This window comes from Talpa occidentalis, unplaced genomic scaffold (genome assembly GCF_014898055.3).
Source record: "Talpa occidentalis isolate TD23 unplaced genomic scaffold, MPIMG_talOcc4v2.1 talOcc4.16, whole genome shotgun sequence".
Classification (NCBI taxonomy): Eukaryota; Metazoa; Chordata; class Mammalia; order Eulipotyphla; family Talpidae; genus Talpa; species Talpa occidentalis.
The window spans coordinates 37,769,457-37,787,238 of NW_023601653.1; the positions used below are offsets into that span (position 1 = coordinate 37,769,457).

Sequence of the window (17,782 nt, forward strand, 5' to 3'; positions counted from 1 at the left end):
GCACCACCAGGGAGGCCCTGTTTCCTCATTTTGTGTAAATATTGTCCCTAGACTTTTGACTTGTCCATTTAGTTACTCTGTTTTTATGTGAGAATTTAGGGAGACCCAAAATTATGCTACCTACCCTTTCAACATTTTACCAGCATTCACCCATAAGGATCTTTTAAAAATGTGAGTCAGATCATGCCACTGCAGCTTCAAACCCTCCACTGTGGCAACCAGAATACCTTGTACACTCAGCACATCAGGGTTTCAGTCCTCCCTCACTGCCCTCATCTGCCGCTCCTTCTGCCTGGCCAGTGTGCTGTCCACACTCTTTCTGTTCCTTGATTGGTTTGCTCTAGGGCCTTCGAACTGACCAGGCTTGTGCTTACTGAAATATAATCACATGGCTGGCTGCTTCTTATCATGTAAATATCAATTTAAATATCATATCTTCAAACAGATAGATCCTCTTGAGATATACCAGCTTTTGCTTGTACTCTATTGCATGGTTCTGCTTTATTTTCACCACAGTTCTAATTACTACATAACATTGTTTGTTTGTTTATTGGGTTCCCCCCCACCATGGCAACCACTATAATGTAAGAAACCTTGTCTGTCTTATTAAACAGTGTATGTCCAGCGCCTGACACGTGATAGATATTTGAGAAATGTTAGTAGACTGGAAGGAAGAAAGGGAGAAAGGAAGGAAAATGAATGGCTAATCCAGGTTCTCTGACTGTGTGACTATAAGCTGCTTGGTCTTGTGGACCTCAGTTTACTGAAGAGACTTGCCATCTCTAAGTCTTCAATACAGTAGACCTGTGGCATTCATAAGACATATGCCCGCAGGTCCATCTTGTTTCCACAAATGCACAAATATTAGAACATAAAAATTTCTCTATAAAATGCAGTAAAGTGTAACTGAAAAATTTAAGTGACCTCTTAATGTTTCTTTGAATACCAAACTAAAATCATCTCTAAAATCATTGAGTTCAGCCACTAAAATAAATGCTATACTACATTACACAAGCTTTTTATTTTCAAAAGATTCTTAGGATTCCTTTGGATGTCCCATGGTTTGGCAGATAGTTGACTCAGTCTCATCTCATTTAAAAACCTGCTATCCTGACCTGGACTAGGGAAGAGAATCTGTCCTTGGGTACCTTAGATCTGCTATCACTTGTTTGCCTTGAAATTATATGTTAGCAAAGTTATTTTCTTCAAGTGCAGTACTTCATCTTGATGGAACAGGTATTCTAGTTTCTCTTTCTCCTCCTCTGTGGCTTCCTTTGTTTTGGGAGATGCACTTCCAAAGCCATGTGCTCAGCTGACATGCTCTTCCGAATCTCACATTAAATGGAGCTCCTCCCACCCCAGCCCACTCACCTTGGAGGCAAGGTCAGCACTTACGCTGCCTCCTGTCATTGCAGTGTGGGTGCCGGCTCCCCGCTTTCCATTAGTTCTCCTCTCATTCGCGTGGATTCACTTTCCTGTTTCTAACTAGTTTTCACTGCTGAACAATTTGGCACCTCCTGAATACTCTAAAACTATGTATGTACAGAAATAGGACTCCAATCTTGCACTAAAAATTTAACCCTTCATTCCTTCATTTATCTCTTGTTTGTTTTCTGCATATGATTCATGTCTCTATAGGGTGTCTTGATTTCCTTCTCAAGAGTCTGCATAAGCAAGCAGAAGTAGGTGTGCCCCACGACTTGGTGGAGGGCTCGTGGTTTCATGCCATGCTTAGAAACTATTTCCTGTGGGAAAAAAATCCAGCACTGTACATTTTTAAAAAAGATTTATTTATGTCTACAAGAACTGGGTACAGGCCAGAGATGTGGGGGGTGAGAAAATTCACTAGAGACACAGTGAGGAACAGAACAGGTGGATTGACTGAAATGCACTGCTGAGGGGAGCAGCTGGCAAGTCAGGAGAGGTCTGCTGCACCATGTGTGTAACTCCCTGGCCGGGGATCGAACTCGTGCTGCAGTGGCTGTGGATAGCTTTATCGGTTGCACCTTAACCCCTTGAGCCACCAGGGAGGCCCCCAGCACTGTACATTTTGTGTACCACATACCCTGCATATATTTATCTCATTTAATTTTCATCATAATTCTCCAGGGTTGGTGATCATGCCCCCACTTTGCTGGCAACAGAAACTAAGACTCAAAGAAGCTAAGTAGGTGTGTCTAACTCAAAGTCACTTTACCATTTGTGTGTGTGTGTGTGTGTGTATATAGATACCGACATAATTTGTGTTTGGAGAGAAAGTTATACTATTGGAAATATGGGCCACAAACACAGGTCACATTTATGATTTCCTATTTTACTGTGACTACATTTTTTAAACATCAAAGGAATCAGGTGAAATTAAGTTTTGTATTTTATTAAACCAGTATATCCAAAATGTATCATTCAACTTGCAATCATTATAAAAACTGTTAATGAACTATTTTACATTCTGGTTTTTGTGCAGTTCTTCAAAATTTGGTTTGTATTTTCCATTTCATTTGTGTCAGTGTGTACCAGCCATATTTCAAGTGCTCACTAGTTCTGAGTGGCATGTGGTGACTGCATGAACAGAAAGAGGGAGGGGGGAGTAATATATAAAAGGGTTATCAGTGTGAAGTAGGCTCCCTATGCTTCTGATCCTCAGTTCCTCAGACTTTCTCCCCAGAGGCAAACAAAATTGCTTACATACTTTTCAGAGTTATTTTATACCGCAGGTATACTTTCCTACATTTTTTTTGTGTAAGAAAAATATACACACTATTACATTTTAGTACAATATACACACTATATATACAATATATACACTATTGCATTTTAGTCCTTTTGTTTTTACTTAACAGTGTATTTTGGAGGTCATTCCTTAGTAGTATAAGTGTATGTGTTCATGTGTGTGTTTCAATTAAATTCAACAAATATTTACTGACAACCTACTATGTGCCACATACTTTGCTGGGCACTTGGCTTATATTGGTCAACAAAGTTGATAAAACACCTGCCTTTACATTTTACTTTTAGAGGAGAGGCAGACAATAGCATCCAAGCAAGTAAAGGATATAGTTTGTTGGTAGGTAATATGTACTGTGAAAAACAAAATGATAAATTGATGGGGGGAGCAGAAGTTTCTATTGCAAATAGGTACTTGGGGTGGACCACATCAAAAAGGGGAGTCATGATCAGTGCCTTGTGGGAGGTGAGGAAGTTCTCTGCTGGTGAATCTGGGAGGAGGCTGTTCATGGCAAGGCAAGGGCAGGGCAAGATGGGAGGGCGCCTGTCATGTTGAGAGCAGCGAGAGGGTCCTGCAGCTAGGGTGAAGAAAGGGAGTCTGGCCATGAGTGGGTAGATCGAGCAGGCAGCAGATATTGTCAGCTTTGTGGGCTGCATGGCCTCTGGGGCTTTCTTGCTGTGCACATCACAGGGTCTGCCATGGTCTCTTCGGCAGCCACAGAGCATTCCGATGTATGGAGGTACCATCATTTATTTATCAGTCTCCTATTGAGAGAAGCACTTAGGTTTTGCCGTCCTGTTTTTATGGTGGTGACCCAGCATAGAGAGCTTTGAATCTATGTTTTGCTCATGTGTGTGAACTTCTAGGATAAATTCCTCATAATGGAAGAACAAGATGAAGGGATGTTTATTTTTAATTTTCTTAGTACTGCCAAATGTGCTCCGAAGAGGTTGTACACATGCATACTGCCACCCATGATGTAGGAGTCCTTGTTCTCCTGTTACCACTCTTGCTGTCAATCCACAGTTTTATTTTTGTTTATTCCATTAATACTCGTGTTTTCTTTCTGGTGTAATTTTTGAGTGACCTCCACCCCAACTCTAAACTATATAATAACGTGAATTTTATTCCACTCCTCTTCACTTTCTCAAGGCTCCCAAACTGCTTTGCACTTTATAGCTATTATAGCATATTGCTTGTATTTTATTGTTTGCATCCTGTGTCCCACTTTTTATTGTAAGCTACTCAGGTGCAGGGCTAACCTTTTATTCTTTTCAATGATGAAGTCTGCAGTGAACAGTTATTTATTCATATTGAAAATAGCTTCATTTATTTTCTTGCTATTATAGTATGCTTCTGGGAAAACTTTTATGAAACATGAATGTGTAAAGAAGAAATTAAAAAAACCAGCCATCATCCCCTCCTCCAGTGACTATAACTTTGCTTAACACATAATTCACATTTATTATAAATTTGATGACTAATGAGTGAATGACTTAATTCTGTTTGACTTATGCTGTATCATCTTCTGCATGGTATCATCTTCTGCATCAACTTATAATTAAATGACAGCAATAACTGTCAGTGAATCTCTGATTTGTCAGATTACATGTTTTTGGTTGCTAGCTAAGAACAACTATGCATTCTATCTGTAGTGTTCGGTGTGGAAACAGTCAATTTGTTATCTTATTTCTAATCCCTCAAGTAAGCATTTCTTTAAATACACAAAACCTGAGTGGGGCTGAATTGGATACCTTTGTAGATGACAGTAACTACAGCTAAAGCAGATTCTGTTAGCTTTATGTGTTTCTATCTGTTTGCTTATCTGGAAGCTGAGCAGCAATTTCTGGTCTGTAGCCTTGGGCATCTGGCTGCTGAAGTCATTATGCCAGTGGCTGTGCCATCCCTTAGTTTGGAGAATCTTGAAAATGTGATTTGAAAATGGATTTGGACAGAGGAGTGTGTGCTGGGTCAGGAAGATGAGCAGCATTTTCTGCACTGGGTTTCTTCGTACACTTGGGTCCCTGGAGAGAAGAACAAATATTCCATTTTGGAAATGTTATTCTGACTTTCTCTCCTCGATGCATATAAGCATATTAAGGGTTCTGAGAAGCCCTTCAGTAAAGAAAACTCTTTAGTCTATGCTTCTCAAATTGATTTGACCACAGAAACTATTTTTTCCCTACTAACACCTATCAAAATATCACAGGATATGTTTTCCACACAGAATAGAGTTGAAGAGACACAACAGTGATTGTTTTTCTCTGCTTATTATTTTATGTCCATAGTGGTGATGATAAAATTATAAATAATTATCATTAAACATATACTTTTTAAAGATTTGTTTCTTATACAAGCACTGGGTACAGTCAGAAGCGCACGAGGATGAGAGAATTCACCAGAGCCAGAGCAGGGAGCAGAACAGGCAGACTGGTGAAGTACACTGCTGAGGGGAGCAGCAGGCAGGGCAGGAGAGGTCTGTGCGCCATGTGGGATCTTCGCCAGCGGCCTGGGATCGAACCGGTGCTGTAGAGGCTGTGGGCAGCTTCTCAGCCCAGCGCTCAACCACTGCGCCACCCGGGAGGCCCTAAACATATACTTTAAATCCCCTACTGTGCACTCATCATATGCAGAATTGCTGTCCAGCAGAGTGTTCTATAGCCATTTGCCTATAGAAATAGGCCACAGATCAATTGAACATTTGAATATAGTGATCTATGTTTCACACTACTTCTTAGGACTAATTAGAAATATTAATGCTAACCTGAGAGTTTAGGAACAGGTTTAAGTCTAAAAGTTGATAAATGAAGAATGTGATGATTAATGAATAAGCCAAGGTATTAATTTACCCTAACTTAACTACAATATTTTCAGGTATTTGAAATATTAGAGTAACACATCTAAAACTTCCATCTGTATTGTCAAAGATACCAACTGACGAGAATCTTGCTTGTATTTTAAATTATGGAGATTTATTTTACTGGCATTGCATACTTTAATCTGTGCATCGAAATTCTTAAGTGGCCATTCCTTCATTTTTGTTTCAGTTTATGTTTTTCAGGCTCTCTAATACACTCACCTTGCCTCTGCCTCTTCTCATTTCTCTCCCTTGCCTCTCTGGCTTCTTTAAAAGATCTCCACTAGGCTGGCAATTAGTTGCTGAGCACAGATGCATCCTTTAATTTAATTCACATTCCAGCATTTGAAACATGACCGAGTGTGTGCTGCTCATGGCCTTCAGGGTGCTGGGAAATCAATATGTTAATTTACCTTCATCTTCTCAAATCATCTTGGAGAGAGCAAGCATCTCCTTGGAAGTGAGAGGCTCACACTGGGGAGGGGGAGACTCTGGGTAAGGGACAGGGACCCTGAGTCCTTGTACTCTCACCCAGCCCCCCACCACTTTGTGAATGAATTGTATTCCAAAGTATATTTATTTGTGTATTGACTGTTTGGAGCTTTGAATATTTCCCCCCTACTGAAAAGTGTTGTTGTGATTATTCAGATTCCAGACTAGCCTTTGAAAACCCAATAATTCCTAGTGTTTCTAAATCCTGCTACAAACAGTTAATGCATTCAGGGGACAATGACACGTGTGTGGCCGGTTGAAAAGAAATAACAGCCCCACTCTGTTCTACTGGAGTGATGGTTCCATTAATGAAGCTTATGGTTGCCTTCCTTTAAGTGTCCAGATCTTATTGGTGACTCATATTTAGCTTGTGGTAAAATGAAACGCCCAAGGTTTTTCCTACATCAATTGGCTCTAAGGCAAGACAGCAGCTCCTCTACTTTCTTATATGTGTACAGTTAAAATGTTTTATGTTAATGAAAGTATATATGCATCATGTGCCATCCCTTTTGGTTTTGTCCCATTGTTCATGCAAATGAAGTGCTTTGTTCATCTTCATTTGGTCATTATTCAACACATTAGCTTTAACTTAGTCATGTCACTTTCCTATTGGGTTAGTTTAACTTCTAAGACTTTATACAGTGGAGAGAAATGTGGGACACTGTGGTCTCAAAAGCTGTTCCCAGAGCATTTTCATAAGAAAACATGATCTTAGTTGGATATCCCCCAAACTGTGGGGACTAGGCTCATGATTTTAATAATCTCTGTTACTAGAGATGACAATAAAGAGCTAACAAGGTTATGAGTAAATGATGTCTCTGAACTCTAAGCATTTGGTCAATGTTTATAACTGACCATGTCTCATTGAACTTATTCTCAATTATACTGTTCTATCTTTTTAAAACTTTGAGATGTGTGTGTGTGTGTGTGTGTGTGTGTGTGTTTACTCCATCTTGTAGCACTATTTAAGTTTACCATGACTGTGCAGAGATGAATGATAGCAGAACCATTCATGATATATTTGAATGTAAAAGGAGGGCAAATGAGGAGCTCCCTACTTCTGTTTGCCGTTGTTATTTTAACATTACAGCAACCAGACCTCCCCCTGACAAAAACAAAAGCAATGGCCACCACGGAGTTGATGCCTTTCTTCTTTCTAAGATCAGACCTACTATAACCAACCTGCTATAACCAACCTCAACCTCCAAAGGTCCTGCTGTCCTAAGGGTAAATGATGACCTCGGTTACTATTAAAATGCCATTCCTAGCCTCTAATTCTCATCCTCAATTCCACTGTGTGTCCCCCACCACTAACCAAATTGCAGGAATTTTTTTTCAAATCTGCTCAACATATCAGTTCTCCAACTTGTGTTAGATCTTTTGTTTACTTGCTCTAGGAAGTTCTGTTTTCCCTGCTGCCATGTGTTTTGAAAGTCTCCTCTCTTGTGACTTTATGGGTCTCCCCCAACTCCTAGTTCTCTGAGGCATGACTATCAGCCTGTGCGCAGGCCCTATTCTGTCTCCCGTGGGCTGCAAGAGGCAATCCCAATTAGAAAAGTTCCTTCCTTCACATTTGTGTTAGACTTTGCATACGGACCTTTGAATTGGCTTCATGTGCTCTACAGAGCCCACAGGGCTTTAAAGAAGCAGTGCTTTTTTATCTCCTGTCCCCAGAGCTCTGGCATAGGGCATGGGGGTAACACACACTAATGAACTAAAAATCAGACACCCCTCTAACCTGATGCCATTATCCTTTTAGACCAAATCATGTGGCAGCAGGCTTTCCTCTTAGGGGATATTATTCCCTTGGTGATTTCTCATTACTCTGTTAAAGCATACCCCATTAGACCTTCAGATATCCAGCTGTGGCTGGAGCTTAGGGCCAACAGGATTTATGCTTTCAATCCTGAAGACATCAATAAAACATTCTTTGTGTCATTTTCAGTAGTTTTCTGAAGGGCCAGGCTTGTTCCAGTTTTTAGCTTTCCCCACCATCCTTTGGGATCACCCTTTAGTATTCTCTCTTGGTGATGCGCCAGTTCTTCCATATTCTATAATGTCTCACTTACTTTATGTGGCATTCATATGTGCAAATCATGTATTAAAAAGCAGAAGACTCTTCTATCAGTCATGGCACTGACAGTGCCTCCTGGATTTTACTTCCACAGTAGACCCTGGACATAGCAGTATGTGGCCCAAACCCCAGGGATATAGGCTCTTTCCAGAGTTAGTAAAACAACTTTTTTTGTTTACTTCAGTCTTCAGGAACTTGCTTTTCCCCCATTCAAAAGGAGGCTCTTTTGGCCTCTGTGCACAAGAACCCCCTCAAGAGCCAAGTCAGTCATATAACCTCATAGGCAAATTTAAGTGAATCTTAAAATTGACCTGTTCCTGGGGGGGCCCTCTGGTCTGGGATTGACTGAAAGCAGATTGTATTCAAAATTCTTTAGATGAAAATGAACCCCAAATTTAATGCACGAATCTGTAGCATCAGACAATGAGTGAGTCTTATTTTATGATGTATTCATGGTTTGATTGTTATTTGCTTGGATAGGCGTTGCTGCATCCATGTGTGTTATATATGTGTGTGCAAGGTCTTACATGCTGATGGCCTATATGTACATTTAGATATAGCTGAAACTTAATGATGCATTGTGTTACTATTTTATATCTGAGTATCAGGTTGGAAAATGTAATAATGAGAATAAGATTATCATCATTAAAAATGAATTTTCTTTAAATAAGCATTTTCAGAATTTCAGTGGGAGATTAGGACTCCAAAAGATGAAATGGCCTGTGATGCTGAGTCTGGCATATCTCAGAACAATAAACCATAATACATGGGCTAACTGTTGCGTTTTATTGTGGCTTTGATAAAGTAAATTGGGGCTGCTGTTGCCATGAGATAGGGAGAATGACTTGTTATATTGATCAATATAAGGGAGAGAAAATCCATAAAAACAGTAAACTTAAAGCAGATTCCTGATCCCTCCAGCTCACCCTCTCAAGCTTCACTGTCCAGGTGTCCCTCTGTCTCCCTCATTCTATCTGACCTGATGACTCTCTCCTATTGCTCTCCTCTGCTTCTCTAGGGGCTAAACTGCTGGGACATTTTATGTTGCCATTGTGTTTTGGTTAATCATCATCCCCATCGAATGCAAGGCCTAAGTCCCTCTTCTTTTTTCCTGGCAAAGAATAAACTTGCGCCTGGCCCAGCTATAAAAATAAATTTCACAGCACTTGTTAATGAACTTCATACTGAATCATACTCTCCATCCATGCACTCTTAACTTTTTGGTGCCCTGAGCAATAACTTAGTCTGAATTGTTTGCTTTGTTATTTATTAGTTTATTCATATATTCCATCCTTTATTCAGCCTTTGCTGAGGGTCCACTAGTAATGAAAATAAAGGTTCATTTATTGAACACATATTGTGTGCTAAGCACTGTGCTAAGTGATTTATATGCTTGAATTCATGTCACTAATCCTATGAAAGGCATTATTATTACCTCCATTTTTCAGGCAAGGCAATAGAGGAGTAAGGGGTAAAATAATTTCCTCCCAAGGCCACCAGCTTGTGAGTGGTAGATTTGAGATACAATCCTTTATTTGAATGGCTCCCATCCTTTGGCCAAGTTACCAGAGCGATTTTAAAATTATAAATAATTAGAAGATGTGGTACATATACACCATGGAACATTACTCAGCATTCAAAAAAGATAAACACATGCAATTTGCAGCAACATGGATGGCGCTGGAAGGGATCATGCTCAGCGAAATAAGCCAGAAAGAAAAAGAAAAATACCGGATGGTCTCACTCATAGCACGAATCTAGAAAACTTAAATAAGGGACCAGGAAAAAGAATAACTATAAGAAAGAAAATATCAAAATCAACAAACAACTATGAACCAGAGACACTCTATGGGGGGTAGGGGGCGGGGAAAGGAGGGATTGGGGTCAAAATAGGGGGGTTGTAATTGTATGGGGAATATAAAAATAAAATTTAAATAAAAAAACAAAAAAATAAAATTATAAATAATTAAATTATTCTGTTATCAGTTTCCTTATTCTTCACTAATTAAACCTGAGAGTGTCTGCAAGGTGGGATGGAGAAGAAAACATTCTCCCTTCCTAATGCTCTGTTATTTATTGTGAGCTTGGGAGTGGAGGCAGACATGGGGTGGATGCAGTCAGGAAGATACAAACATATATTGCAAAAAAAAAAAAATTTTTTTTTGTTACAGTGAATTTAGTGGAAAGGTATATTTTTTTCCTTCTACATTCAGAAAGTTAGCAACAATGGGAAAGATAATGAAGAGTATGTGCTCAGCACTCCACAGACTGTTCTCTTTGATGGAGTCACTATCTCAGACACTGTTCTGAATGTGGAACCTGTGCCCTTGACCTCTATCAAACCTCAGGGAATTCACTCTTTCCACTTCTCAGGTAGAGGCCTGGTGAACTTTTTGTGCCTGAGTCATTTTGATGATGGCGGGAGAGCTGTTTCATAGGTACACAGGAGAAGGGAGTAACGAAGCAGCTTTCAAACCATTCTAAGCGTAGTAAGCACAGGGAAGGGAAGTAAAATGAGGTTTAGGGTGCCTCTTCCATAGGATTCTGATCTAGTACGTCTGGGGTGGCGCCTGAGAATCTGCACTTTGAACAGACACACCCGGAGATTCTGAGGGCAGTGCTCCGAGGACCATGCAGAGGTTAATGGAAAAGAACCCTTCTAGCCAGAGACGCATTCATGCACCAGAGACATCTAATGGAGGTGCGGCTCCCTGGACAGCACTATTATGACCCGGGAGCATGTTAGAAATGCTGATTCGGACCCACTGAGCCAGCAGTTCTGGGCGGGCCAGGCAATCTGCATTTTAACAAGGGTCCCAGGGGGCTCTAAGCCATGCTCAAGAGCTGCACTTGCTGGATTAAAGAAAGCCAGGCTCTGGAGTAGCATCCCATCTCCTGGCCTCACAGACATGAGTGCACTCTGGAATCACCTGGGGAGGTTTGAACCATGTTCCTGGAGATATTGATGACTTGGTCTGGGGTGTGGGCTGCATCAGGATTTTTCAAAGGTCCCCAGACTGCTCTGATGTGCAGCAAAGTAGAACCACTGCCCCGTAGCTGAGGTTATGTGTTGCTCCCCCTCCTCCCACCTTTCTCTGTAATGTGAAAACTCTCTGATGCAAGATTGCCTTTGAAATGCCACTGTATCAAGAACAGGATAAATGTTATGTACAAGTAGTGTCCGGCTGACACGATTATTTTCCATAATATACTTTTATACTCTAACCTGGGCATGGAAAAGGTAAATAACTTCCTCTAAGCCTCTGGAAAAATCAGAGGCGAAATTGAAATGAGAACCCGGTGTTCCTTCCTGCCTTTTCTCCTGTATCCTGCAGACTAGTGCACCCTGCCACACAAATTCTCACCTCACTAACTTCCTCAGTTCCCTCAGGTGCCTCTTCGCCTGTGCTGGCAAATTCTCATCTGTATCACCATGGAAGCAATTGGCAAGGTTGCAAGTCGTAACCAACAAGATGTGCAGCCTCCCCAGCAGTATGTGGCTATCTATTGATAAATATATGAGTGTGTGTTTTTGTAGGCCAATTCTTCCATGCGTAATAATAAAAATATAATTTGGGGAAGTGGGTGCCTGCAAAATTGAGGTCACAGGAAATCTTAATTTCAGCAAAGTTCAGGAGGAAGTGCCAGCAATTCACAGATGGCATTCTTGATGAAAGACATCCTTACCTAACTTTCTCAGTGTTAACACCTGTAAGGGCAAGCGATGTAAAGTACCACCCGCCTCCCCCTTCAATAAAATATATAGCAAATAGAGCATTTAATCAGTGTCACTGGATGTATAGTTCTGTGACTCTTGCATTTCTCAAAGTGCTTCTTCAAGGACATGGAAGTTATTACTCATTGCTGGAGCGAATTGATTCTTCCTTTTATAAGCCTGCAGGATACGAACATTTGACAGGAATTGTGTTGATTCTTAACCCTCTCTTCCTGTTACAAGGCCTGTGGTTGTTTTAACAAGGCACATCAAGAATGAGTTTTTGGACCTCACCATTGCTCAGAGGGGGAAGTTCCAGACTCTTATCTTGTTATAAGACCTCACTTCACTAGGGCACCAAAATATGTATGTGATGTCTCTGGTGGATAAAGCTGAGGAGAGGCAAACCGACATCCAGGCAGGGCTGCTCCATCTCAATTGATTCATGTATAAATGATTTGCTTGTCTTCCGCTTCGGTGATTATGTAATTTTCTCTCATGTTGGTTGCAATTTTTCAGCCTACTGTGAGATATCATGCCTGGTAGCCTATTAATCCCGTCAAAGGTCAGTTATACTGATTAAAGCTATTTTTAAACATAGAGACAGCCACTTGCTGGTAAGGCAAAAATGATGATGTACGGCATTCTTCTTCAGGTTCTGCTGTTTAATTAGTTTTAGCGGAAAACCCTAGGTCTCGTCCTGTCCCTTTTGGTTGAAATAACTCTTTTAACATCTAAGCATGGAGGATATAAATAATTAAAGTAGTTTTGCTTCTTTGGTTTTTTCCTCTAAACCCCTTATCCTTAGAATCTTCTGAGAGTTGCTTCCCCCTCCTATCTTTCTCTGATATGGACAATTTCTGGAGATATCTTGTTAGTGTGAAGTACTTTTAGTGTAAGAACAATCTGAAATTTAAAGGTGCCTCTTTGTAGCAAGAATAGTATTTTAAACTGGATTTTAAAAAATAAATAAAGTTAAGGTATCTAGAGTCAAAAGCTAGATGATGACTTGCTGAGATTTGAGGATGATTATATTGTTAAGAAGATAGAAGAAAGTAATCCAAAAAAATTATGGTTCATTATTTAAATCTTTGCTTTCTACTATCACCCCCAAGCACAAATATGTAAGTTGACTTTCAGTCTTTATAATATTTGAACTGCTTGTCATTTTTTATACTTATCAAAGCAGTTAGGTCAACTGATCTTCTGCTCAATCATGAGGTTTATCTACCTTTCATCAATGGTATCTTGAAGTCATTTCAATTTTTATTTAAGTATCTTAAAACCAAACAATTTAACTATAGAGTTTTGAATCTCCTCTGACTTAAAGATGACCAACTCAACCTATTTTTAATGGTTAGCAAATTCCAGTAGAAGAGGAGAGATCAGGATTTTTTTTTTAATCACCTATTCATGCTCTTACTCATTCAGAGTCAATGCTTGCTTAATGGATGGATTCTTCGGTAGGTATTATCCAAAGCTTCAGTTAAAAGGAATATGTTGATATTAACACTGAACTAGAAAACAGCAGATTGGAAGTCCATCTAATAAAAATCACAAGTATGTTATGAGCAACTTTATAATTTAGTGCAAAGGTTAACCAGACTTGACCTTGATTGTTGACCTTGTGTTCAAGGTCTTGTCAATATCCGGAGAACCTTCTATACTGTTATTACCTCTCTGTAAATGTAAGATTGCCTATACAGAGCTGTCCCTGCTATTTTAGATTTCTCATAGGGCAGCCTGTGGGAAAAATGGGTTGCTAGGCAGGCCTGTTACAAAGTACTGACAATATAATGATAAGATAGAGCCCTCAGGGAGCTCAGAGTTGGTTGGGAGAGACGGACATGTAAATTCAGAGCAAGTTAAATGCTTTAATGGAGGTGTGTGTGTGCTGTGTGCTAGTAAAAGGTCAAAGAAAGAAGGGACTACTCTTCCTGGAATGCCAGCCACCTTGTCAGAGAGATATGAATAACCTTGCTGAGCTTTTCATGCAAAGCCTAAGGGGAACCCCAGGAATTGAGCTAGTCACGGAAAGGACCACAAATCCACCAAATTTCTCTGCTACTTACTGGCTGATACTCTTAAGTTCAAGACTTAGAGCTTCATATCGCTAATAAAAGATTTTAATTCCTTCTAAAAATATACTTTTCATGGTGTTAGCTCTTCAAGTTGCCATCAGTTACATCTCAGTGTGGATGAGCTTTAGAGGTTTTCTCTAAACATGTTTTCAGTTTAAGGGAAAACACCAGAGCCACAATGTAGTGAGGCCTGGGGGAGGGTAGAGACAGGGGTTCAGAAGGGCAGTCTTGGGTGGTAAGAAACCAGAAGCTTCTGAAGGTCACTATATCTAAGGATGACCTGCCTCTACAAATATTTTTGCCTCCATGTTCCTCCTCTTCCTCCCACTTCCTTCTACAATCCCCCTTTTCTTCTCAAATCCAGTGTATGATTCGTTCACTGAAATGGAGTGGAGTAGTGAGTTTTCACAGCATTTATAAAAGAAAGAAACATCTTTATAACAACTTATAAACAACTTATAAAAGAAAGAAACATCTTCAGTTTCACTTACCAAGAGCTTTCTACTCAATAGTTTCTAGGGTGTTTTCACTAAAGTTATGTAAAGGAGTCTTTGCATGTTTCACACTGGAGAAGCAGACAAGCTAGGAAATTGTGTCCAGGAATCAGGCTTATGTCTCCCAATCCACAGGTGGAGTCCAGCCTCCTTCATTGCCTTATATAGAATTCAGTAATACTATGTTCTTGATTTTAGCTAAGATCTATTAAAAACAAACAAACCATGACATTTCCCCTGACTTGCACAGAGTAGCACCACAGAAGAAGACATTCTCGGTTGAGTAAAGGGCCATTTCAAAAACTCTCACGAATGTGAATGAGCATGAAAGCTTTGGGGTCCTCAGCTCCCCATCGGCAAGATAACCTGGAGGGCGTTCAGATGGCAGCCAGAAGTACACTCAAAAACAATGATTTCTTCTGTGGGTGAGTCATTGCCCTAAAGGATTCTGAAGACTTTTTCAATTTTAGGAGTGTTTGAGTCTATGAAATATCATCACCGTTCAGATGAACAGGCTGTGACTGAGGACGTCTCCCATCAGCGAGGAAGACCAAATGTACTTTTAGCAAAGGGTATATCTTTAGTGACATAAGGAACTCTATCTCCATTCTAGTCCTTCACTCTATTGAAGTTGCAAGAGGCAACCTTCTTTTTTTTTTTTTTTAAAGATTTATCTATTTATGCATACAAGAACTGGGGTACAGGCCAGAGGTGTGGGGAATGAGAGGATTCACCAGAGACACAGAATGGAACAGGCAAATTGACTGAAATACACTGCTGAGGGGAGCAGCAGGCGAGTCAGGAGAGGTCTGCTGCACCATGTGGATAACTCCCTGGGTGGTTATCTAACTGGTGTTGCAGAGACTGCGGACAGCTTCATAGGTTGCATCTTAACCCCTTGCGCCACCAGAGAGGCCTTGAGGCAACCTTCTTATGAGGAAAAAATTTATATATATATATATATATACACACACTTCAATTACTTTATCAAATAAGGGTTATTATATAGTCTACTTCATTGCAATTTATAAAATTCACATAAAGCACCGCACCGAAAATAGAATCTGGACAAAATGAAATCAAAGAAAATCCCCCAAATCTGATTATTGTAGTTTGAGGTTACCAAAGAAGGTTGGGAGGGAGGAAGCAGAGTGGGGAGAGGGCCAGTGTACTATGAAGGTATATTGGTGCTTTGATGGTGGGCATGGTATGGAAATATATGTCTGCAGAGGTATGAACCCATATCCTGAGGTAATAGGTTACCTCAATAATTGAGGTAAACCAAGTTACCGCAATAAGAAATAATAACATTTAAAAAAAAGTTATCCATAACATGTAGTCCTAAATATTAGCTGCTACTAGTAATACTGTTTCTGTTATTAATTTTTCAGTCTACTTCAGTTACCCTTCTCACAATAGGGGAACAATGCAATGCTTTACAGAGCAGGCAAGAGATCAAAGATTTTGTTCAAATTCAAGTGACATTTTTTGTGCCTAATTGCACTTTATCTCAGTAGGGAAGAACAAAATTTATATATATTCTTTATATATATATATATATATATATTCTTTATATATATATAAAGAATATATATAAAGGGTCTCTTTTTCCACCCTTTATCCTTTCAAATAACTGGGTTTTTTTTTAAAGAGTTATTTTTATTTATTTATGCATACAGGAACTGGAGTGCAGGCCAGAGGTGCGGGGGTGAGAGGATTCACCAGAGACAGAGTGGGGAACAGAAACAGAACAGGCAGATCCACTGAAATACACTGCTAAGGGGAGCAGCGTGTAAGATAGGAGAGGTCTGCTGTGCCATTTGGGTTAGCTCTGTGGCTGGGGATCGAACTCAGGCTGCAGTGGCTGGTGATAGCTTGATAGTGCTGAGATTTTAACCCCTGTACCACCAGGGAGGCCCTCAAATAACTGTTGATGTTAATAGTCTTTAATAAATATATGAACTCGAATTGCTCCAAGTCTAGATAAAATTTTTGTTGCTTTCACTGGTAGTGAATTTCTTGTTATATGAAATAAAAACATCCCTGAAAAGTTGAACATAAATTAAATTTTGGCCAAGTACCACGATATAAATAAAATAATAGCCATTAGCAGAGTTGTTTTGTCATTTATTTTATTTTCCTAAGGCCTACTTTGTGGTTACAGTAAGCTGATATGATGTGATAGTGCTCTGGCCGGCCACACTGAGAGCACTAATTAAGCACGAAATAACTACAGCCTAGAGCCAAGATCCAAGTTCTAGCTCCTTTCATCTTCAATATTCAGACTAGCTCTTCCATTTGTTCTATTGGTCAGCAATTGATCTCTGATTCTTTCCCTTTTATTTTCCATCCAATTTTCCTGTTATCAGAAACACAAATGGAACCGATTTTCCAAATGATTGTTTATATCCCATTTTGATTTGGTCAGCCAAATGGCCTCTCTGCATGGTCCATATCACTCCCGCAGTGCTCTTCACAGCTGCACAGTCCCCTTGGCACATGGCATTGTATGGGGAAGGATGATGTCCCATAGCTGTCCTTGGCAGGCTGCATTTGCCTTGTTAGGCAATGTAAGTGCTTGCTGCACTGCTTTGTAATTTGTGTCACTTGAATACAAGTGGGAAGACTTATAGAGAATTTCCAGAGCAAAATATAAAACAAACTCTTTGAAAGTGTGAGAACATAATACATGCTTAGCAGACAGCATTGTCACTGGTGATTTGTATATAATTATTACTCAGTTTTAGGTGGTACTTAAGTCCTTTGTCCAGGATGAGAAGATTCATTTGTATACATCATCATTATCCCTCCTGACATGTGGTTTGGTGACATTAATCTGTGTTTTATTTCCTGCAGCAGTAATGATGGGGTTGTCTTCTGTGGCTTTATTATGTTGTCATGTTTTTTTCAGTGATCGTCCTCACAGTACAAAAGGAATACCTCATATGGGGATAAACTCTAAAATAGCTGACATTTAACAGTCATGCTGGCAAGCATCTAGTTTTCTTCCACTTCATTCTTTTTCCTTGTCAAGCTGAGTCCTGGGGAATTATCGTTGACTGTGGTCAGGCCAATAGTTGTTTGTAATTTTATGTCAGAACACAGTTCTGAGATGGAGTTTGTTTCTAAAGACTAAATAGCTTAGACAAGAGTAGACAAGATGGACATGATTTAAGCCTGTAAATGACTGGCTGATTTGACAGAAGCTTGGAAAGAGTGGATCCCAGGGTGATCTACTCTTGGTGTGCTGCGGCAGGCAGGGGTCAACTTCTGTCTGGTGATGAATGCACAGAGGGCACAAAAATGCACAGCAAGGATTAGTTTATGAGCAGAGTGCTGAGCAT

The 17,782-nt window shown here is 39.9% G+C and overlaps 1 protein-coding gene across 4 annotated transcripts in view; it reads left to right on the forward strand.

Moving 5' to 3' along the window:
* Positions 1–17,782, forward strand: part of GRIP1 (glutamate receptor interacting protein 1) — a 694,619-nt gene that overhangs the window by 294,646 nt on the left and 382,191 nt on the right. The gene's annotated exons all lie outside the window — the stretch shown is intronic.